A 25308-nucleotide genomic window follows, 5' to 3' on the forward strand; every position below is an offset into this window, starting at 1 on the left:
AGGAGTTGGGGAGGCTCAGGAAACTATTTGTAGATGACAGCAGCTGAATCTTAAAGAACAAGGGAGGCTTAGGCAAGTGACAAAGCGGGGAATTACATTTCAGGTAGAGAGACTAACTTGTGCAAAAGCGCAAGCACGGTGCCTTTGAGGAGTTCAATGTGTGAATTCCGGGTGGCTGGAGAATAAGTTAAGTCCAAGCGAGTATAAGAGATGAGACCACCTCTATTAAGACAAACTCTTTATTCCTAGGAATTTGGGGCTTATCCCAAGGGCAAGGGAAAGCTAATACAATATATAATTTTAAAAATTTGCTTAAAATTATTATTTATAATATATAACCAATAATCTTACATTGCAGAAAGCTATAAAATGAAAACTAAATGTCTTCCTCCTCCTTGTCCCCTGTCCCACAGTTCTATTTTTCAGAGGTTAACATTTTTTTTAAGTTTCCATTTACCTCCATAACTCTCAATATGTTTATCTCCCTGTTTCTTGATTTGTCAAACCGAACAGTATTTACAGACTCTCCACTATGAAGATGAAGAATTCAGCTCACTTCTACTAACTCCCACCCTTCCAATTTTTTGGAAGGTTTTAAGCACAAGAGGGACCTGATTAAATTTGCATTTTGGAAAGATTATTTTGCTAGCAATGTGAGGAGTGGTTCAACAGCTGTTGCAGTAAATCAAAGAACATAAGTTGGAGGGATGCCTTAGTGGAAGGTACCTAGAGGACAGAAAGGTGAGGACTATTGGAAGACTAGAAGATAGAGGGAAGGAGAAGGTCACTCCTTGGTTTTATTTATTTATTTATTTTTGGAGATGGAGTCTTGCTCTGTCGCCCAGGCTGGAGTGCAGTGGCATGATCTCAGCTCACTGCAACCTCCGCCTCCTGGGTTAAAGCAATTCTCCTGCCTCAGCTTCCCAAGTAGCTGGGACTACAGGTGCCCGCCACCAGGTCCGGCTAATTTTTTTTGTATTTTTAGTAGAGACGGGGTTGCACCATGTTAGCCAGGATGGTCTCGATCTCCTGACCTCATGATCCACCTGCCTCAGCCTTCCAAAGTGGTGGGATAACAGGCGTGAGCCACCGTACCCGGCCACTCCCTGGTTTTAGACTAGTGCAGGTGGTACTTTCACTCTCTGAGCTAGAGATGCAGGAGGAGAAATTAATTTTAGTAGGGGGCATGATGTTGAATTTCACTTTGGACATGTTGAATTTGGCGTGTTTGTGAGAATCCAGGTGGAGATGCCTTATGATGCAGCTGGACAACTAATACAGTTGTGGCGGTCAGGAGTGAGCAGAGGCTAGGGAGATAGATCTATGAGCCAGCCCTCAATGTATAGTTTATTCATTTTCTCATTCATTTAATAAGTATTTATTGAATACCATCTAAGAGCTAAATGCTGGGTATAAAATGATGAGAGAAGAGACAAATTTCCTCACCTCATGGAGCTTTTAAGCTGGCGGAGGAGACAAACATTAACACAGAAACTCACAAATACATATGCAATTATGGGCTGTGGTAGGTGCTACAAAAAAGAATACAGGCTTATGTGATAGAATAACAGCATGCACCAAATTTAGACTGGGGCCTGGGAGGGAAACAGATGGGCAGGCAAAGCTTCTTTATACCTAGATCTGCCAGGTGCAGAAGAGTTAAAGAAGCCATGTGCAGAGGACATTTTGAAGTGGAAGTCATGGTCAGAACCAGCCATAATCTTTGTGGAGCTTAGGATAAAGTCCAATCAACGGAGACCCACTAAATATCTAGACATCATCAATCAAGAGAGCTGAGTGTTATTACATATGTTCTATCCCCCTCTCTTGACAAATATATCTTTATGATGACAAATAGAAAAATACACGTAAAGTAAAACTGAAAGTTGGCAAAATATCAATGACAACCAAATTTAGTTATTATCGCACACGTCCGGGTCTTCTGTTATGGGTTGAGATGATTGTATGAGCAATAAAATTAAGACAGATACAATATTCAGTTTCTTGATCTGGGTGCTAATTACTATTCACTCTGCAAATTTTCTGAGCTATATATGTATGACTTGTGTGCTTTTCTGTATTTACTATTCCATAGCAGAAAATTTAAAGGATTTATCAAATACTTACGTCATAACATTTATTTATTTATTTATTTATTTAATTTTATTTTTTTTGAGACAGAGTCTCGCTGTGTTGCCCAGGCTGGAGTGCAGTGGCACAATCTCGGCTCACTGCAAGCTCTGCCTCCCAGGTTCACGCCATTCTCCTGCCTCAGCCTCCCGAGTAGCTGGGACTACAGGCGCATGCCACCACGCCCAGCTAATTTTTTGTATTTTTAGTAGAGATGGGTTTTCACCATATTAGCCAGGATAATCTCGATCTCCTGACCTCGTGATCTGCCCGCTTCGGCCTCCCAAAGTGCTGGGATTACAGGCATGAGCCACCACGCCTGGCCTATTTTTTAATTTTTTTGAGACAGAGTTTCATTCTTGTTGACAGGCTGGAGTGCAGTGGCATGACCTCGGGTCACTGCAACCTCTGCCTCTCAGGTTCCAGCAATTATCCTGCCTCAGCCTCCCAAGTAGCTAGGATTATAGGCACCTGCCACCATGCCCATCTAGTTTTGTACTTTTTAGTAAAGACAGGGTTTTGCTGTGTTGGCCAGGATGGTCTTGAACTCCTGACCTCAGGGGATCTACTCGCCCACCTCGCCTTAGTCAGTTTGGACTGCCATAACAAATTACCCAAAGTGCTGGGATTACAGGCATGAGCCACTGTGCCTGGCCCATAAAATTTATTTTTCTTCCGTTTATTTCAGTATAAATAATGTGGTCTAATCAAGATTTTTCAAATAATTTGTGTATTATTGACTTAATACTATTATAAATTAAACAAGTATTCTTTGTTCATTGTAGTTGTTAGTCTCAATTGAAATTGTGCCTTTATCTCAAACAACCAGAAAATAGTCTCTAGAGAAATTAGTTTCAGGATTATTTATAGGTGAATCTTTTCCTTCATATCCATGCCAATGGTTTTGTGTTTTGTTCTAATTTCTTTATGTTTTGTTGAAATGCTACTTTAGTTGCATTTTTTAACATGTATTTTTTTATTCAGAAAACTCATCCACTCTAAAATAACAATTAAATTTCTTTTTAAAATAAAATATCCACATTTAGATTTGTTTCTTTTTGTAGTAATAAATAGTAAGTAACAATTCATATCAAATAACTGGAGCTAGAACTAACACAGAAGTAATTTCATTTTCTGACAAAGACTGCAATTTGTTGAGGATCTTCTTCTGTTGTTTTACTTATCTTTGCTAATGTATTCTATAGCTTATCTAAGTTAAATCTAATTGCTTTAATAGTGTTTGTTGGCATTCCCATCTGTCTTAGTCAGTTTGGACTGCCATAACAAATTACCATATGCTAGTTGCTTAAACAACAGAGATTTATTTCTCATAGTTCTGGAGGCTGGGAAGTCCAAGATCCAGTGTCTGGTGAAGGCCTGCTTCCTGTTTTGCAGATGGTCATCTTCTTGTGGTACCTTTATAGGGTATGAAATAGAGAGAGGAAGCAAGCTCTTTCGAGTCTCTTCTTAGAAGAGCACTAATTGCATCATGAGAGCCTCACCCAAATGACCTACCGACTTCCTAAAGTCCTCACCTCCTAATAGCACTCCATTGGGGGTTAAGGTTTCAACATATGAATTCTGTGGGACACAAACATGTGGTCTGTAACAGTCATGTTTTCAAAAGCAGTTGTAAGGACAAATTTGATGTGTGTTTCATCAAGATTTCTATCTGTTGGCAGATTCATAAAATATTGTGTGTAATCTTTGAATTTTTCTAAAGAACATTGTCATTATCAGCACATTTGAAGTCATGTCTCCTAGTGCCAAATATAAATGATGAGTCATATGTGGCTTCTGTATTTTTGGCCAAAATTCTGACTTATGTGCATTTTTATGTACATTCTTTCCAACCATGGTAGTGCCATTCTCATAGGCTTTCCTTTGATAATTAAAAAAAAAAAAAAACAAAAAAAAACCCCAAAAAAACATTAAAAGGCCAGGCATGGTGGCTCATGCCTGTAATCCCAGCACTTTGGGAGGCCGAGGCGGGTGGGTCACCTGAGGTCAGGAGTTCAAGACCAGCCTGGCCAACATGGTGAAATCCCATCTCTACTAAAAATACAAAAATTAGCTGGGCTTGTTGGCGGGCGCCTGTATTCCCAGCTACTTGGGAGAGTGATCGAATAGAAAAAAGAGGATCATTCCTCTCAGCTTCAGCCTGAAAAGTCTCAGGGAACTGTTCTGACTTGTTCACCTTAGATCAAATGCCAATGGGGAGGACTCTTTTATGGAAGAAGGGGAGAAGCGTACAGACATGATTTCTGGAAAAATAACTGTCTGCTGAGCTGCTGCCCCATTTTTGTCTAAGACAGGTCTAGTTCTTCATAAGAAAATAAGAAAATGGAGGTTTTGGAGTGTATACTGTTTCATTCACTGGCAAGGTTTCATGAATCCGGCTCCATGTTTTTTTCCTTATGGGTATATTCTGGGCTTGTTCCTATTATATATCTGAATCACCACTAAATTCAATTGTTCATAACCTTTTGATGGAACATGGACCCTTTTGGGAATATTTTAAAAGTTATGGAACTTCTTCCAGGGAAAAAAGCATATAAACATACTTTTTTTCTATTGTTTCATGGTATTTATTTATTTATTTATTCTTTTGAGATGGAGTTTTGGTCTTGTTGCCCAGGCTGAAGTGCAACGATGTGACCTCGGCTCACTGAAACCTCTGCCTCCCTGGTTCAAGCAATTTTCCTGCCTCAGCCTCCTGAGTAGCTGGGATTACGGGCACCTGCCACCATGCCTGGCTAATTTTTGTATTTTCAGTAGAGACAGGGCTTCGCCATGTTAGCCAGGCTGGTCTTGAACTCCTGACCTCAGGTGATCCACCGACCTCGGCTTCCCAAAGTGCTGGGATTACAGGCGTGAGCCACTGCACCTGGCCTGTTTCATGGTATTTATTAAAATTCTTAAACTTGTGAAGTATTCCTGAACAAGCTCATGCAAAGGTCACACTTTTTTTTTTTTTTTGGGATGGAATCTCACTCACTCTGTCACCCAGGCTGGAGTGCAGTGGTGCGATCTCAGCTCACTGCAACCTCCAACTGTGGGTTCAAGCTATTCTCCTGCCTCAGCCTCTTGAGTGGCTGGGATTACAGGCGTGAGCCACCATGCCCAGGGAAGGTCATATTTTAAGAAGGAAATTGTGTGTGATTATGATGTTGTGGATTTGGACATCTTAAAAGATATCAAGAGATCTACCTTTGGTTGCTCTAGGAATGTGTATTTTTAAAAATAATTTTATTTATTTATTTTTATGGGTACATAGGTGTATGCATTTATGGAGTACATGAGATATTATAATATAGGCATGCAATGTGTAATAATCACATCAGGGTAAATTGGGTATCTATCACCTTAAGCATTTATCCTTTCTCTGTGTTATAAACATTTCAATTATACTCTTTCAGTTATTATAAAATGTACAATAAGTTATTGTTGACTGTAGTCATCTTGTGCTATTGAATACTTGCTCTTATTCATTCTAACTATATTTTTATTTCCATTAACCATCTCCAATTCATCCCCCTACCCCATACCCTTCCCAGCATCATTCTATTCTCTACCTCCATGAGTTCAACTGTTTTAATTTTTAGCTTCTACAAATCAGTGAGAAGGTGTGAGGTTTGACTTTCTGTGCCTGGCTTATTTCACTTAACATGATGTCATCCAGTTCCATCCATGTTGTCGCAAATGACTGGATCTTATTCTTTTGTATGGTTGAATAGTACTCCATTGTGTATATGTATCACATTTTCTTTATGTATTCATCTGTTGATGGACACTTAGGTTGCTTCCAAATCTTGGCTATTGTGAACAGTGCTACAATAAACATGGGAGTGCAGAGATCTCTTTGATATATTGATTTCCTTTCTTTTAGGTATATAATTAACAGTGGGATTGCTGAATCATATGGTAATTCAATTTTTAGTTTTTTGAGGAACCTCCAAACTGTTCTACACAATGGTTGTACTAATTTATATTCCCACCAACAGCATATGAGAGTTCCCTTTTCTCCATATTTTCACCAGCATTTGTTATTGCCTGTCTTTTGGATAAAAGCATTTTAACTAGGGTGAGATGATATCTTACTGTATTTTGATTTGCTTTTCTCTGATGATAAGTTATGTTGACCACCTTTTCCTATACCTGTTTGCCATTTGTAGGTCTTCTTCTTCTTTTTTTTTTTTTTTGAGATGGAGTCTTGCTCTGTCACCCAGGCTGAAGTGCAGTGGTATGATCTCAGCTCACTGCAACCTCCGCCTCCCGGATTCAAGTGATTCTCCTGCCTCAGCCTCCTGAGTAGGTGGGATTACAGGTGCGTGCCACCACACCAGGCTAATTTTTGTATTTTTAGTAGAGACGGGGTTTCACTGTGTTGGTCAGGCTGGTCTTGAACTCTTGACCTCGTGATCCACCCACCTTGGCCTCCCAAAGTGTAAGTCTTCTTTTGAGAAATGTCTATTCAGATCTTTGTCCATGTTTAAATTGGATTATTGTATTTTTTCCTATTGAGTTTTTTGAGCTCCTTATGTAGTCTTGTTATTAATCTCTTGTCTGATGGGTAGTATGCACATATTTTCTCCCATTCTGTGGGGTGTCACTTTGCTTTGTTGATTGTTCTCTTTGCTGTGCAGAGCTTTTTAACTTGATGTGATCCCATTTGTTCATTTTTGCTTTGGTTGTCTGTACTTTTGGGGTATCACTCAATAAATCTTTGCCCAGACCAACGTCCTGGAGATTTTCCCCAGTGTTTTCTTTTAGTAGTTTCATAGTTTGAGTCTTAGATTTAAGTCTTTAATCCATTTTGATTTGATTTTTGTATATGGTGAGAGACAGGAGTCTAGTTACGTTCTTCTGCATATGGTATCCTGTTTTCCCAGCACCATTTATTGAAAAGACTCTCTTTTCCCCCATGTATATTCTTGGCATCTTTGTTGAAAATGAGTTCACTGTAGATATATGGATCTATTTCTGGGTTCCCTATTCTGTTCCATTGGTCTATGTGTCTGTTTTTATGCTAGTACCATGCTATTTGGATACTATGACTCTGTAGTATAATTTGAAGTCAAGTAATGTGATTCCTCCAGGTTTGTTCTTTTTGCTCAGGATGGCTTTGGCTATTCTGGGTCTTCTGTGGTCCCAAATAGATTTTAGAATTTTTTTTCTATTTCTGTGAAGAACGCAATTGGTATTTCAATAGGGTTTGCATTTAGTCTGTAGATTGCTTGGGTAGTATGGACATTTTAACAAGATTGGTTCTTCCAATTCATGAACATGGAATATCTGTTCATTTTTTCCTGTCCTCTTCAATTTCTTGCATCAATGTTTTATAGTTTTAATTGTAGAGATTGTTCACTGTAAGTTAAGTTTATTCCTAGATATCTTATTTTATGAATATTTGTAGCTATTATAAATGGATTTTAAAAAAATTTCTTTTACAGATTGCTTGCTCTTGGTATATAGAAATGCTGAGTTTTGTATGTTGATTTTGTATCCTGCAACTTTACTGAATTTTGTTTATCAATTCAAATAGTTTTTTTGGTAGAGTCTTTAGGTTTTTCTAAATATAAAATCATATCATCTGCAAACAAGAATAACGACTTTTTCCTCTTTAATTTGGATCCCCTTTCTTTCTTTTTTTTTTGTCTGTTTGCTCTAGCTAGAAGCTCCAGTATTGCGCTGAATAACAGTGGCGAAAGTGGGCATCCTTGTCGTGTTCCAGGTCTTAGAGGAAAAGCTTTCAGCTTTTCCCCATTCAGTATGCTAGTTGTATGCCACGTATGGCTTTTATTGTGTTGAGATACATTCCTACTATCCTTAGTTTTTTTATCATAAAGGGATGTTGAATTTTATCAAATGCTTTTTTCAGCATCAAGTGAAATTATCTGGTTTTTGTTCTTCATTCTGTTGATACAATGTATCACATTGATTGATTTGCATATGCTGAACCATCCTTGCATTCCTGGGAGAAATCCCACTTGGTCGTGATGAATGATTTCTTTAATGTGTTGTTGAATTTGGTTTGCTAGTATTTTGTTGAGGATTTTTACATTAAGGTTTATCAGGGATATTGGCTTGTAGTTTTCTTTTTTTGATATATCTTTGTCTGGTTTTGGTATCATGGTAATACTGGCCTCATAGAATGGGTATGGAAGTGTTTCCTCTTCTTCTATTTTTTGGAATAGTTTAAGTAGGATTGGTATTAGTTCTTGTTTAAATGTTTGATAAAATTCAGCAATGAAGCCATTGGGTCCTGGGCTTTTCTTTGCTGGGAGATTTTTTATTATGACTTCAATCTCATTACTTCTTATTGGTCTATTCAGGTTCTGGATTTCTTCATGGTTCAATCTTGGTAGGTTGTATGTATCTAGGAATTTATTCATTTATTCTAGTTTTCCCAATTTATTGGCCTATAGTTGCTCATAGTAGTCTCTAATGATCCTTTGAATTTCTGCAGTATCAGTTGTAATGTCTCCTTTTTCATCTCTGATTATATTTATTTGGGTCTTCTCTCTTTTCTTCTTAGTATCACTAAAGATTTGTCAATTTTGTTTATCTTTTCAAAAAACCAACTATTCATTTCAGTTATCTTTTGTATTTTATTTTTGTTTTAATTACATTTGTGTCTGCTCTGATCTTTATTATTTCTTTTTTTCAGCTAATTTTGGGTTTGGTGTGCTCTTACTTTTCTAGTTCTTTAACATGTATTATTAGGTTGTTTATTTGAAGTGTTTCCTTTTCTTTTCTTTTTTTTTAGACAGAGTCTTGCTCTGTCGCCCAGGCTGGAGTGCAGTGGCCGATCTCGGCTCACTGCAAGCTCTGCCTCCTGGGTTCATGCCATTCTCCTGCCTCAGCCTCTCGAGTAGCTAGGACTACAGCCACCACGCCCAGCTAATTTTTTTTGTTTTTTGTATTTTTAGTAGAGACAGGGTTTCACTGTGTTAGCCAGGATGGTCTCGATCTCCTGACCTTGTGATCTGCCTGCCTTGGGCTCCCAAAGTGCTGGGATTACAGGCGTGAGCCACCGTGCCTGGCCACAATGTTGTAATATTCTGTGTACTTACTATTACCAGTGAGTTTTGTACCTTCAGATGATTTTTTATTGCACATTAATGTTCTTTTCTTTCAGATTAAAAACTCCCTTTAGCATTTCTTATAAGACAGTTCTGATGTTGATGAAGTCCCTCAGCTTTTGTTTGTCTGGAAAAGTCTTTATTTCTCCACCATGTTTGAAGGATATTTCCACCAGATATACTATTCTAGGATAAAAGTTTTTTTCTTTCGGCATTTTAAATATGTCGTGCCACTCTATCCTGGCCTGTATGTTTTACACTGAAGAGTCTGCTGCCAGACATATTGAAGCTCCATTATATGCAATTTATTTCTTGCTGCTTTTAGGATACTTTCTTTATCCTTGACCTTTGGGAGTTTGATTATTAAATGCCTTGAAATAGTCTCGTTTGGGTTAAATCTGCTTGGTGTTCTATAATTGTCTTGTACTTGAATATTGATATATTTCTCTAGGTTTGGAAAGTTCTCTTTTTTTTATCCCTTTGAATAAACTTTCTACTCCAATCTCTATCTCTATCTCTTCTTTAAGGCCAATAACTCTTAGATTTGCCCTTCCAAAGCTGTTTTCTAGATCTTGTAGGTGTGCTTCATTCTGTTTTCTCCTCTCACTGTGTATTTTCAAGTAGCCTATCTTCAAGTTCATGAATTCTTTCTTCTGCTTGATCAATTCTGCTGTTGAAAGACTGATGCATTCCTTAATATGTCAACTGTATTTTCCAGATCCAGAATTTCTACTGGATTTTTTTTTTTTTTTTTTTTTGAGACAGAGTCTTGCTCTGTGGCCCCAGGCTGGAGTGCAGTGGCGCAATCTCGGCTCACTGCAAGCTTCGCCTCCCGGGTTCATGCCATTCTCCTGTCTCAGCCTCCTCAGTAGCTGGGATTACACGTGCCTGCCACCATGCCCAGCTAATTTTTTTGTATTTTTTAGTAGAGACGGGGTTTCACCATGTTAGCCAGGATGGTCTCGATCTCCTGACCTCACGATCCACCCGCCTTGACCTCCCAAAGTGCTGGGATTACAGGCGTGAGCCACCGCACCTGGCCTGGATTTTTAAAAATTATTTCAATCTCCTTGTTAAATTTATCTGATAGGATTTTGAATTCCTTCATTATGTTTTCATGAATTTCACTGAGCTTCCCCAAAACACATATTTTGAATTATCTATCTGAAAGGTCACATATTTCTGTCACTCCGGGATTGGTCCACTGGTGCCTGATTTAGTTGATTTGGAGTGGTCATGTTTTCTTGGATGGTCTTGATGCTTGTGGAAATTTATCATTGTTTGGGCATTGAGGAGTTCGGTATTTATTGTAGTTTTCACAGTCTGGGCTTGTTTGTACCTGTCCTTTTTGGGAAGGCTTTCCAAGTATTCAAAGAAAATTGAGTGTTGTGATTTAAATCTTTGATCACTATAACCATACCTGCATTAGCAGGCACCCTAAGCCCAGTAATGCCCTGACTCTTGCAGATTCATACAGGTACCATCTTGGTGGTCTTAGATAAGATCCAGGAGAATCCCTAGATTACCAGGCAGAGATTCTTGTTCTCTTCCCTTACTTTCCCCTAAACAAATGAAGTCCCATTGTTCATGCTGAGCTTCCTGGAATTGGGGGAGGGGTGGCACAAGCACCGTTGTGGCCATCAGCACTGGGCTACACTGAGTCAGACTCAAAGTGTAGCACAGCACACTGAGTCTTACGCAAGGCCTGCAGTGACTACTGCCTGGCTACTGCAAATGTTCACTCAAGGCCAAGGGCTCTTCAGTCAGCAGGTGGTGAATCCATCCAGGCTTGTGTCTTTTTCTTCAGGGAGGTGAGCTTCCCCTGGCCCAGGGCAGGTCTAGAAACGCCATCGGGCAGCCAGGGCCTGGAGTCAGGAACCTGAGGAATGTACTTGGTTCTCTATCCTCCTGCAGCTGAGCTGACACCCAAGCCACAAGATAAAGTCTTTCCCACTCTTCCTTTTCCTTTCCTTATGCAGAAGGAGTTTCTCTCCCTGTCCACCACTGCCCAAGGCCCATGACAAATACTGTCAGGCTATGGCTGAAGTTCACACAAAGCCCAAGGGCTTTTCAGTCAGCTTGTGGTGAGTGCTGCCATGCTTGGGTCTCTCCTTTCAGGGCAGTGGGCTCCCCTCTAGCCTGGGGCAGGTCTAGAAATGCCTTCCAGGAACCAAGGCCTGGAATCTGGGACCCCAAGAGCCTGCTCAGCGCTCTACCCTACTGTAGCTGAGCTGGTCCCCAAGCTGCAAAACAAAGTCCCCTTTAATTTTCCCTCTCCTTTCCTCAAGCAGAAGGAGTCTCTCCCTGAGGCCATCACAGCTTGGAATGCACTGAGTCACAGCAGAAGCCAGCATGGCTCTGAGTCTCACCCAAGGCCTGTGGCAAGTACTGCCTGGCTACCACTGATATTTATTCAAGGCCAAAGGGCTCTTTAGTCAGCATGTGATTAATCCTGCCATGACTGGGTCCTTTCCTTCAAGGCAGCAGGTTCCCTTCTGGACCTAAATGTGTCTAGAAATGTTTTTCAGGAGCTAGTGCCTGGAATGGGGGCCTCAGGACTCTGCCTGGTGCCCTAACCTACTGTGGGTGTGTTGGTATCCAAGTTGCAAGAAAAGGTCCTCTTTACTCTCCCCACTCCTCTCCTCAAACAGAAGGAAGGAGCCTCTCCTGGAGCTGCGAGCTGTGCTGCCTTGGGCTGGGAAGGGGTGATGCAAACGCTCTCTTGGCTGCTCTGGCTGGTGTCTTACTAGGTCGCATGCCCCCCAAGTCCACTGGCTTCAAGCCACATGGCATCAGTACTTGCTTAGGAATTACAGTCCTTGTGGCCTAGACTACCTTTCAAGTTTATTTAGGACCCCAGAGTACTTTAGCCTGAAGTGGTGGGGCTTGCTGGAACTCAGGTTCTGACCACTGGGATGGGCAATTCTCCTCTGGCTAGGGTTGGTCTAGATGCTCCCTCTGTGGGTTCTGGCTGAATTCTGCCCTGTGTTGCTTTCTGCTGTGGTAGGACAGTACTGAGTTCCAACGTAAAGTCCCGCAATCACTGCACTCTTTCTCCTCCAAGCACACACATTTTCTCTCTGCTGCTGCCAGGCTATGGGGGAGGGGTGATGTCAGTGATTCAAGACAGTCTTTATTACCTTCTTCAGTGTCCCTTTCCTTGATATAATGTTAAAACCAGGCACTGTGAAGGAATGTGTATTTTTGAATCCATTCTCATGTTGAATCAATCCACAGAAAGATACACAAATCTAACGTCATTTCTGTTCAAACAAACAAAAAAATTCAGTTAGTTGTTGTGCATCTGTGATGTCAAACATCAACGAGACACTTGGATATAACGTTTGTGAATTTGTTTTCACTCTTGAAAGCCTTCTGTGTAGAAGAGAGATAAGTGAGTTTCATTTTATGAGGCCCAGAGGTATAGAATAAAGACCAATGACTTGATTTCTCAGGAGAACCAAATTAAAACAGTTGAAGCTCCTCTCCGTTTCATTCCAAAATGGCAAGAGATGTATGTTGAAAGCAAGAATAAAGGGCTTTGGTTGGGCTCAAGAGGCGTCATCTGTTTAAAATATGGCAATAGTGCTTATTGTCCTCAAATTCCTTACCGCAGGTCAAAGTGTTAGGGAGAGAGGCCTGGTCTACTAATGGGTACATGGTTCCCAAAGGTATTCCCCTATCTAACATCAGGGCCTTGGTTAACAACTCATTTCTTATAAAAGGGACAGAAACAACTTCTTAACTCCACTTCCAAACTTCCTAAGAGAGCAGTGTGGGGAAATGATGATTCCTTGCTTTAATTTATACTGCCTATTTCCCTTCCACCTACACAGGAAAGGCAGGAGAGTGAACTTCCAGTAGAACTGGCACTTCCTTCTTACATAGTAGGATGAAGTAATTGAAGTAAGATGAAGTAGGATGAAGAGTTGACTATATGCCTTGGACATCTCTTACGTATCACTGCAAATCTCAACCTTGCCTGTCTCTTTTTTCTCCTTCTATTGAGGCAAGCAGCTTCATGCAGTTTCAACCTGACAGTACCTCATCTCAGACGCCCTCTGAATGCTGCTCACCTGCTCTGGAGCTTCTGAGCTGATACCTTTGTGTAGATTCCTTAGAAACACAGTTGGTGCCCACATATGCTTGGCAGATTAGATTGACTTTCAATCTTCATTCCCTCCCTGTAATAGAATTATACATTGAAACTCATTGTCAAGTGTTTTTATTTTTAGTACCTCCCAGTGGAAGAGATGGAGATTTTATCTCTGCCTCCTTGACTTTGGGTTTGGCTATATGACTTTGGCCAATGGAATATGGAGTGCATGGGATGCAGGCAGAAGCTGTAAATGTCTGTGTTGTTTGACTTGGTCTCATGTTTTTGCCATTCACCATGAGAAAGCATGGACCAGGAAGTCTCTGGTCCAAAGAGAAGATACATATGGAGTAGAATTGAACCCAACCCACTCACAGACTGGAGTGGAGCATGGCCAGCTGACCTACAGACCCAGGAGTGAAAAATTGACATTTGTTTTGTAAGCTTATAAAATTTGGGGTTATTTGTTATGTAGTATTGTTGCATTAATAGGTGGTGATACGGTTTGGATCTGTGCCCCTGCCCAAATCTCATGTCAAATTGTAATCCCCAGTGTTGGAGAAGAGGCTTTGTGGAAGGTGATTGGATCACGGGGGCGGATTTCTCCCTTGCTGTTCTTGTGATAGTGAGTGAGTTCTCACAAGATCTGGCTGTGTAAAAGTGTGTAGCACCTCCCCCTTCATTCTCTTCCTTCTACTCTGGCCACCTAAGATGTGCCTGCTTCATCTTCACCTTTTGCCATTATTGAAAGTTTCTTGAGGCCTCCCCAGCCATGTTACCTGTATATCTTGCAGAATCATGAGTCAATGAAACCTCTTTTCTTTATAAATTACCCAGTCTCAGGTATTTCTGTATAGCAGTGTGAGAATAGACTAATACAGTTGGGTAACATATATGTGCAACCTAGAAATGTGGGGTGTCAATGTCCTGTGGGGTAAACTCTGAACCAATGAGAATTGGGAGACAATGGTTAAATGCTTCCCCCTCTCTACTCCCAGATTTCATAGCGTCCCATATAGTCCTATAGGGTTGAACAACAAGTCACATATAGTGGTGACTAATTGAATAACTCACCGTTGACTTGGCTTTCCCTTCGTCCAGGTTTTGTGTCACCTTGCTACGACTACTGCCTCCTGGATTCACTCCCCAGTAAAGTATTCATATAGACATCTTTTTTTCCCACTTTGCTTTCTGAGGAACCCAAGCTAAGACACTGTATGTTTACTTCTAATTTTTATTAATTACAAGTTTATATACATTGTTCAGATATTGGAGGTTCCAAAGTGTTCACCACCCCAACCTCCCACACTTTTGCCAGCAATTAGACAGTCACATTCTTTAGATCTTCCTTGAACAAGCCTAGGGGGCTTCAGGGAATGTGTAGGAGGGCTAATGAGAAGATGTTGACCTGATTTGAGATTAAATTTTGTTTTACCTTCCTATCTATCTGAATCCAAAGCCTCCTCTGTCAGTCATCAACAGAGCCCTTGCTATCGCCTACCCCGAACCTCTTTCTTCTTAGACAAATAGCAATCCCAGCAATAAGGATGTACTCTGTAACTCTTGGATAATTTTCCAAAGATGGAATGGACTAACTAGGCAAGCAAGGAGTTCCTCATCACTGAAGAGGAGTTAAGGAAGCTGGGTGATCATTTGTGAACTATGTAGGAATTAAGTAAGTAAATAAAAATCATAGCTATCATTTATTTAGTGCTAGGCACAATGTTAAATATCTTAAATACACTAGCTCAAGTCCTCACAATAACCCTCCACACTATTTTCTTCATTTTTTCAGCTGAGGGAATTGAGACTCTGGGAGGTTAAGTAACTTGTTTAAGGTCTGTGACTAGGAAATGACAAGGCCAACCCAGTTTGTCCTGCTTCCAAGCCTATTCTCTTCTTGCAAGTACACATGACATTTTAACTATGGGCTAGGGGATTAAATCAACTTGACCTTAAGATCTCTTCTATTTCAGAGACTCTACAAGTCTACTAACTTCTGCAACAAAGCACAGTAGCAAAAGGAGATGATATAATGCTGTATGAGGTTTCCTTCCCACCTGTTTTTCTTCATTTAAAATTGAAAAGATTAACACATCATAACTTTTCAAACAAACAAGTGAGTGTAGTGGTTTTCACACTCAAATCAAACCCAAGGTTGTTTTCTGATTCCAGACAGGTTTTTGCAGAATGTAGTCATTTATAAATTAGGTGAGGCTTGTGCTTGACTGTTCTGGATGGAGTGGAGAAAATGAGCCATGAAGGTCTGTGGGAGTGTGGGGGTCGTGCTGGGGGAGGTATAGGTGATGTTTACAAGGACAACTACCACAGTCAGAGATATCCTACACCTGGGTGACCTCTGGGTGTTTGGGAAGGATTATAAGTACTAAATATAATATAAAAGGAAAGAAGAGGGGCAAGGGAGTTAGGTTTGGCCTAAGAGCTTATGATCTGACTCAGAGAGACCTGAAAACATTCGAGAGAAGGGGAGGAAGGTGTGTGCTTTGGGAGGATATGAGTGCACGCACGTAGGACAGTACATCTGTCACTTTGAGAGTGTACTGGAACATTTGCATACCCTAAATAAGAACGTGAGTGTTACTTGGGCTTTTCTAAGGCCTAAAATGTGCTAAGTGAAAACACTGACCTTGTGCTTTTTTTTTCTTTTTATTTTGACCTCTGAAATTTTTACTGGCCTCCTGTTCCCCAAAGGGCACCCTGCTTCTGTTGGCTTAATGTCTCAGAACTTTGGTGTCATTGGTCTCAGACACCACTTTGCCATCCACTATTTGGGCAGGTGGGAGTCTTTTGGATGGTTTGCATGGAGTTGCTGCTGTCCAGAGCATCACCAAAATTGAAGTCCTCGCCATCTTCCAGCAGGCGGCGGTAGGTGGCGATCTCAGCCTCCAGCTTGACCTTGATGTTTGGCAGGGCCTGGTACTCCTGGGCCTGGCCCTGTCCCTCTGCCCGGGTCTGTGCCAGCTCTGACTCCAGGTGCAGCAGGATCCCATTGAGTTGTTCCATCTGCAGGGTGTAGCAGGCCTCCACCCCCCCTTCAGGCTGTTCTCCAAGCTGGCCTCCAGATTTTTCATCCAGTGCAGGTCGATCTCCAAGGCCTGGACTGTATGTCTCAGCTCCGTGAGCATCATCACAGCAGCTCCAACCTCAGCGGACTGCGTGGTGACCACTGTGGTGCTCTCCTCAATCTGCTGAGACCAGTACTTATTTAGCCCCTCTCAGTTCTTCTGAGTCAGCTCGTTGTATTGGGCCTGGATGTCTGCCATGATCTTGGCGAGGTCCTGAGATTTGGGGGCATCTACCTCCACGGTCAACAGAGCTGGCAATCTGGGCTTGTAGACCTTTTACTTCTTCTTCGTGGTTCTTCTTCAGGAAGAGCAGCTCCTCCTTGAGAGCCTCAATCTCTGTCTCCAGCTGCAGCTGAGTGACACTGGTGTCATCAATGACCTTGTGGAGCCCATGGATGTCGTTCTCCACAGACTGGCACGTGGCCGGCTCTGTCTCATACTTGACTCTAAAGTCATCAGCAGCAAGATGGGCATTGTCGATCTGCAGAATGATGCGGGTATTGTCCACAGTACTTGTGAAGATCTGAGTCAGGTCCTCCTCGATGGTCTTGAACTAGTGGCCCCAGTCTCTGACCTGGGGTCCCTTCTTCTCCAGGTGCTCCCAGATTTTGCTCTCCAGCTTCCAGTTTCCCATCTCAGGCTCCTCACTCTGTCCAGGTAGGAGGCCAGGCGGTCATTCAGGCTTTGCATGGTCTCCTTCTCATTCTGGATGCCTCCCATTCCTGCCAGACCCCCGGCCATCCCTGCGGCCACGCCCCTGGACCCCAAGCCACCCCGGAAGCTGGTGGAGCGGGACATAGAGATCCAGGAACCCGAGCTCCCAGGGCCTGCATAGACGCTGGCCACACTTCTGACCAGTGGGCGCGGTAGCTGGGCGCCTGGACAGAACCGAGTTGGTGGGGAAACAAGTGGTGAAGCGCATACTGTGCCGGCAGTGGGTAGAGTGAGAGGACAGATCAGGCTTGGCTAAAGGCTCTGTTGTTGGTTGTTTTGAGATGGAGTTTCACTCTTACGGTTCAGTTCCCTTATCTGTGAAATTAGAACAATATTGTCTACCTCAGAGTGCTGTCATAAAGACCAACAGTGAAAGCAGAGTTCGCTTAATGATTCTGGCATGTGAAATTAACAATTCCACAATAATGTTCTCAAGGACAAAAGGTTTAATCTCTAGTGTGTGTGTGTGTGTGTGTGTGTGTGTGTGTTTGTATACCCACATCAAGCATGATATCGTTAGACTACTAGACTTTGATGAGTCAAGAAACATAATTTTTAGGTCAAGCTATTGAATTCAAGGAGATATTTTCATAGTGTGAGTCTTAAACAAAAACAACCATAAAAAAGAAAAGGCTTATGAATAATGGAGAGGAGAAATTCAGGTCACACTATGCCCAGAAGCCATACTTTTTTTCTATCTCAAGTAAGGAGATCTCTAAACATATATTTTTCATAGATACAGAAAACATTTCTTTCTTTTTCTTTTTTCTTTTTTTTTTTTTCTTTCGAGACAGAGTCTTACTCTGTTGCCCAGGCTGGAGTGCAGTGGCACAATCCTGGCTCACTGCAACCTCCGCCTCCCAGGTTCAAGCAATTCTTGTGCCTCAGCCTCTCCAGTAGCTGGGATCACAGGCATACACCACCATGCTCAGCTAATTTTTGTATTTTTAGTGAAGACAGGGTTTCACCGTGTTTGCCAGGCTGGTGTTAAACTTCTGGCCTCCTGTGATCTGCCCGCCTCACCCTCCCTAAGTGCTGGGATTACAGGTGTGAACCACTGTGCCCAGACACAAAACATTTCTTGTAGTGGTCTTTTATAGGAGACATTTGCACATAATGTTCCAGAACATATTTCTCCATAGGAGCTTTGCATTTCCTGATATTTCAGAATTTGCATGGATCTATGTAGTAATGAGTTAGGAGCACAATGAGCTACACCAATAGATGTGTAGTTCACGAAGCATATGGTTGAAATAGAAAGTGTAATTTAAAATGGAATTACTAGCACCAGAGGAATTTGAATGCTTTGTTGTTGGTCTGTTGTGTTAGGCCTGATTCAAGAATCAACATATCACCAGGTGTCGTGGCTCAAGGCTGTACTCCCAGCACTTTGAAAGGCCAAGGCGGGTGGATCCCTTGAGTCCAGGAGTTTGAGACCAGCACGGGCAACATGGTGAAACCCTGTCTCTACGAAAAATACAAAAATTGTGTGGTGCATGTCTGTAGCTCCAGCTACTTGGGAGGCTGAGGCAGGAGTATCATGTGAGCCCGGGAGGCGGAGATTGGAGTGAGCTAGTGAGCTGAGATTGTACCCTTGTACCCTAGCCTGGGCAACAGTGTGAGACTCTGTCTCAAAAAAAAAAAACAAAAAAACAAACCCAAAACCAAAAACCTGTCATTGACAAGAATGTGATCTGAAGATCATGAGAGAAGACTACAGTTGGGACTAGAATTCTAAGAATTTCATTAACACTCTATTCTTAAAGATTTCATTCAGATGAGTATAAAATACAGCTCTACTTTAGTAACAAATTCCTCCATAGAAATTGACCCAATAGTCCCATAGACAGGTTTTGTTGTTGTTGTTGTTGTTGTCGATAAACATAGCAATTAACCCTTCTGGTCTTAAAGCTTAAAACTTAACATTTGTTTTATCTGAGTTCCTAACTTAGGAAACAACCCTCAGGATTCTGAAAAAATATCAAATAACTGAAACTCACCAGATTATCCATCCAGACAATGAGGTGCCAGACCCCTCACTTGTCATAATTGCTTCCTTACCTCTCAGTAGTTCCTGTTTTCCCACACAAAGTTACATTTCTTCCCTGCTAAGTAAACCCCTAATTTCAGTTGGTCAAGGAAATGGATTTGAGACTGCTCATCCACCTTCTCAGCTGCAGCACCTGATTAAAGCCTTCTTCCCTGGCAGTAATTGGCATCTCAGCAATTGGCTTTCTGTGCAGCAAGCAGCAGGACGTAGACCACAAACCCTTGGAGTTTTGGTAATAGCATCACAAGAAGTTTGGTACGTTGTCCATGACTGGTACAGGAGCTGAATCACATGATCAAAGCCCAGGCTTTTTCTGTCTTCAGATGCCACCATTTTAGGGTTTGGCTATTGTCCTCAAACTTGCAAGGCATCTGCTTCATTTCAGGAATCATATCTATGTGCAATTCAGGAAGAAAGGTAAAGGGTCAAAAGCCTTCACGAGCTTTTCTTTTTTTCTTCTCAAAAGTGTTATTATTTTTTGGCAAAATACACCATCCATAAAAAGAGTTCAAATAATAAATGTATAATATGTGTCCACACATATATATGTGGTTCAAAGTATGATGATGTAATGAAAACCTGTATACACCTGTCCTAGAATAAGAAATAGAAAATATTTATTTTCTATTGCATGGAAGATTGCCCACATGGGAAGTTCCTTGCATCCCTCCTCTATTCCATCTCCCTCTCTCCTTATCAGAGATAAACATTGATTTGTGTTTTTATCATTTTCTTGCTTTTCTTTAACATATATGTATGCATTTTAAAACAATATGTTTTTTAGTTTTGCATGTTTTGACCTTTATGTAGAATCATATTCTATGTTTTCTTCTGCAACTTGCTTTTTTGCTCAGTATTAGACTTGAGATAGTTATCCATACTGATGCTATTCATTTCCACTCTTACAGTTTTTCCATTGTTTCAACATATCCTTCCAATTTTAGTTGTTTTCTATTTTAAGGAATCAGGCTATTATATGTCTCCTTGTGCATGAGTGGAAGATTTTCTTTAAAGGACATATATCTAGGAATGGAATTGCTGCATTTTAGGTTGTGTTAAATTTCAACTTTTCTAGATAATGGCAAATTGTTTTCCAGTTATTGTGTCAATCCTCTTTACCATTAGCAATGTTTAGGATTATCTGAAACTGTAAAACTCCTAGAAGAACACATAAAAGAACAGCTTGTTGACGTTGGTCTTGGTGTTGATTTCTTGCACATGACTCCAAAAGCATAAGCAACAAAAGCAAAAACAGACAAGTGGTACTACATCAAGTTAAAATCTTCACAGTAAAAGAAACAACAGAATGAAAAGGTAACAAAAAGAATGAGAGAAAATATTTTTAAACCATACATATATCTGCCAAGGAGTTAATTTCCAAGATATATAAGAAACTCTTTTTTTTTTTTGAGAGGGAGTCTTGCTCTTTCGCCCAGGCTGGAGTGTAGTGGCGCGGTCTCCGCTCACTGCAAGCTCCGCCTCCCGGGTTCACGCCGTTCTCCTGCCCCAGCCTCCCGAGTAGCTGGGAGTACAGGCGCCTGCCACCACGCCCGGGTAATTTTCTGTATTTTTAGTAGAGACGGGGTTTCACCGTGTTAGCCAGGATGGTGTCGATCTGCTGACCTCGTGATCCGCCCGCCTTGGCCTCCCAAAGTGCTGAGATTACAGGCTTGAGCCACCGTGCCCGGCCAGAAACTGTTACAACTCAATAACAACAACAAAAAATAGGCAAAAGATTTGAGCAGACATTTCTTTAAAGAAGACATGCAAATTGCCAACAAATATATGAAAAGATGGTCAACATCATTAATTATGAGGGAAATACAAATCAAAACTACAATGAGATATCACTTCATAACTGTAAGAATGGTTATTATAAAAAAAATTGTTGATGGGAATATCAAATGGTGCAGCCACTATAGAAAACAGTATGGAGAATCCTTCAAACATTAAAAATAGAACCATATGATCCAGCAATCCTACTTCTTGGTTTACATCCAAAATAATTGAAATCAAGATCTTGAAGCGATCATAGCACTCCCACTTTCATTGCAGTTTTTTTTCCCACGATAACCAGGATACAACCAGGATAACCAGAAGCAACACAAATATCCATGAACAGATGAACGGATGAAGGAAATGTGGTATGTACATACAATGGAATACAGTTCAGCCTTAAAAAAAGAAGGAAATCCTGTCATTTTTGACACGGTTCAACCTGGAGGACAGTACGCTAAGTGAAATAAACCAGTCACAGAAGGACAAATCCTGCATGATTCTAGCTGTATAAGGTATTTGTAATAGTCAAACTCATAGAGGCAGAGAATACAATAGTGGTTTAGGGACTAGGGCATGGGAGAAGTGGGGAGCTGTTGTCAAAGTGTATAAAGTTTTAGTTATGCTAGACAAGTAAGTTCTAGAGATCTGCACAATATGGTGCCTATAGTTAACAATACAGTCTTGCGCACTTAAAAATTGGTTAAGAGGGGCCGGGCGTGGTGGCTCACGCCTGTAATCTCAGCACTTTGGGAGGCCGAGGCGGGCAGATCATGAGGTCAGGAGAGGGAGACCATCCTGGCTAATATGGTGAAAACCCGTCTCTACTAAAAATACAAAAAATTAGCTGGGCATGGTGGCGGGCACCTGTAGCCCCAGCTACTCGGGAGGCTGAGGCAGAAGAATGGCGTGAACCTGGGAGGCGGAGCTTGCAGTGAGCCGAGGTTGCGGCCACTGCACTCCAGCCTGGGCGACAGAGAGACCCCGTCTCAAAAAACAAACAAACAAACAAAAAACAATTGGTGAAGAGGATAGATCTCAAGTGTTTGCACTGCTGAAACCAAAACAAAACAAAACGAATAAACAAAACAAAAAAACAAAGGGGCACCAGAAAACTTTGGGCAAGTGTTTGATATGTCTATTGTCTTAATTGTGATGATATCACAGGTGTTTGTATTTATTTAAACCCATCAACTTGCCTACATTAAATATGTCTAGTTCTTTGTATATCAATTATACCTCAATAGAGTTGTTAAAGATTCCCTTTTCCCCACATCATTGCCGACATGACTCATTTAATTTTTATTAGCCTGATGGGTATAAAAGAGTATCTCTCCCAGCGCTTTGGGAGGACAAGGCGGGCGGATCACCTGAGGTCAGGAGTTTGAGACCAGCCTGGCCAACATGGCAAAACCCCGTCTCTACTAAAAGTACAAAAATTAGCTGGGCGTGGTGGCAGGCGCCTGTAATCCCAGCTACTCAGGAGGCTGAGGCAGGAGAATTGCTTGAACCCAAGAGGCAAAGGTTGCAGTGAGCCAAGATTGTGCCACTGCACTCCAGCCTGGGCGACAAGAGTGAGACTCCATCTCAAAAAAAAAAAAAAAAAGTATCTCGATATGTTTTACTTCATATTTTTCAGGTTACAAATCAGGTTGAGTACATTTTATGTTTTTTGGCTATTTATGTTTTCTCTTATGTAAAATTCCAGTATAAGCCTTCTATCCATTTTTTTCTGTGTTTTTTTTTCTCCCTATTTTTCCTCTACTTTAAGGAGTTCTTCATATTTTCTGAATTCTGGTTCTTTGTTATTTATGTGTTACAAGCGCATATTTCCATTTTGTGTTTTATCTTTACATGACCTTTATGATGTCTTCTTGGCTGAGATAAAATTGATAATTTCTGCTTAAAGTGTTTTCCTTTTAAGTTTGTGTGTTTGGGTTCCATTTTAAAAAATCTCTTACCTGAGATCATAAACATATTTTCTCTAAAGGTTTTTAAGTTTGTCTTTCACATATAAGTCCACAATGTATTTGAAATTGATTTTTTTGAAGATAGTATGAAGTTGGGATACACTTTTATTTTTTCAATGTAGATCTTCATTTGTTCCACCATTTTACTGATGTGTAATGCCACCCACATGTGGATGTGCGTCTATTTACGGACTCTCTATTTTGTTTCAGTTAACTCTATTTTGTTGACCTAAAATTGACTTCCCCTAATAACTATGGCTCTATAATAAATCTTGCTTTCTGATGGTCCTCTTCAGGAGTACCTTGGCTATTTGTTTTATGTAAATTTTAGAGTTAACTTACCAAGTTCTGTGAAAAATCTTATTGGTATTAGGATTGGAATTTCATTAACTTTAAAGGTCAATTTGGGGAGAATGTATTTATGTACTTACATATATTTATACATTAAATTTTCACATCTAAATACATAGCATACTGCTGCATATATTTAGTGTTCTAAAACTATACCACTTTAAAAAGAATTAAAATAAGGTATCTAGGAATAAATGTGGAAAATATATGCAATAACTTCAAGAAGAAAGTTTAAAAAACCTTATTGAAGATACATTTCTTAATATTTTGTTTATGTTGTACCGTAACACAACTGACTTTTATATATTGATTTTATATCTAACATTCTTGCCAAACCCTCTTTTTAATTATGATAGTTTTTCGGCATATTCTTTTGGATTTTTTTTTTTGTAGATGTGCTTTTCCAGAAGTATGTTCACTTTGGGTCCTATTTGCTAAGTATTTTTTTTTAAATACTGAGTTTTATTTCACGTGTATATTTTTTTATCCCCACCATTTCCATGTCTGACCACCGCTACTACTATGTCCTATCATAACATTCCATACCAAGCAAAGGGTATAGTTCCATCTTTAAAAACTAAACAGGCATTTTGGACAACATATTCTTGGCAATGGAACTTGGACAACATTTATCAAACATGGTAGGGAAAGTTCTTACTCTGCATTATAAAAAGGACAGCCAGATATCATCTGTTACAGAAATGAAATAAGATGGAAAATTTTTAACAAATTGTTTAAACTATTTTCTTAAAAAGACTTCCTCCATTGCCAGAGATCTTGAGTAGCCTCCTGCTTAGTCATCTGGAAGCAATTCTTCACATAATTGATGAACTTGGCTTCCACTTTGGGAAGAGAACCACCTTTTTCTATACTTACTTGCATTTTTGCTTTAATTTCTTCTACAGAACTAGGTTCTTTTGGTGTTTTAGGAGTTTTTTCTTGTTTTTTGAAGGATTCTTGTCCTTTTGATCTTGGTGTTGATGATGGTTTTGAGTCTTTTCCATTCTGATTTGACTTTTGTGCATCTTTGGCTCGAGTATCTCATATAGATTACTAGTGCTTTTCTTCAGCTTCCTCCTCATCAAAATCATCATTATCATCATTTTCATCATCATCATCTTCATCATCATCTTCATCAGCAGCAAGTTTTCCTTTTTTCTGTGGAAACTTGCTACCACCTCTAGAGGCAGACTGCTTTCCAGATATACTTAAGAGTCTCACATCCTCCTCCTCTTCATCTTCTGACTCTGCGTCTTCTTCCACAGCTACTAAGCACTGTCTACTAATATGCACTGGCCCTGAACCACACTTCAACTGTAAGACCACTGGTGGTGTGATTTCAAAGCCCCCAAGGGAAGCAGTTGGCTGTACAGACATTTTCAAAGTTGCCAGTGTTACTTTAATTAGACTGCCTTCATAATTCATTGCCTCTGCTTCAACAATGTGCAATTCATCCTTTGCACCAGCCCCTAAACTGACCGTTCTTAAAGATAACTGGTGCTCATTTTCATCATTATCCACCTTAAAGTGATCATCTTTGTCGGCCTTTAGTTCACAACCGAAAAGATAGTTCTGGGGCCTCAGGAGGCTCATGTCCATGTCCATCAAATCTTCCATCGTGTGATAGCACGCACTTAGATGGGAGAAAAGGCAGATGGAGATAAACAACCGCTGCTCAAGAGAACAGCCACGCAGGATGGAATCACACCAGTTTGCTAAGTATTCTTTAAAAATAACACATGAACATTGGACTAAAACAAGTATTTTATCATCTTTTTATTTTAAAAGCTAATCTTATGGCTTTTCTAATTTTAATCTATTAATATGGTTGTGATGGCCTTGCAAACACGTTAATCAGACATCCTGATGCAGGGAACACAATTGCCTGATGACCCCAGCTGCTATCCTACTGGATAGCACTGTGTTCACACTGAGGCCGAACTTCCTGTGGGCTGCTTCCAGCCATTGGCGAACCAGGGTGAAAGTACTAATGCAGGACTATTTCCACAAGACACAGGACTCCCTCGTGGGCAACTTTGGCTTGCGAACT

General features: G+C 40.7%; 2 pseudogenes; both read right to left on the reverse strand.

The window, feature by feature from the left end:
- Window positions 1–16074: 16074 nt before the first annotated feature.
- On the reverse strand, window positions 16075–19494 carry LOC101131064 (keratin, type I cytoskeletal 18-like; annotated as a pseudogene).
- A 4368-nt stretch (window positions 19495–23862) lies between these two features.
- LOC101128665 (nucleophosmin-like) lies at window positions 23863–24875 on the reverse strand (annotated as a pseudogene).
- Window positions 24876–25308: the final 433 nt, after the last annotated feature.

Source organism: Gorilla gorilla, chromosome 11, assembly GCF_029281585.2.
Source record: "Gorilla gorilla gorilla isolate KB3781 chromosome 11, NHGRI_mGorGor1-v2.1_pri, whole genome shotgun sequence".
NCBI classification, from domain to species: Eukaryota; Metazoa; Chordata; class Mammalia; order Primates; family Hominidae; genus Gorilla; species Gorilla gorilla.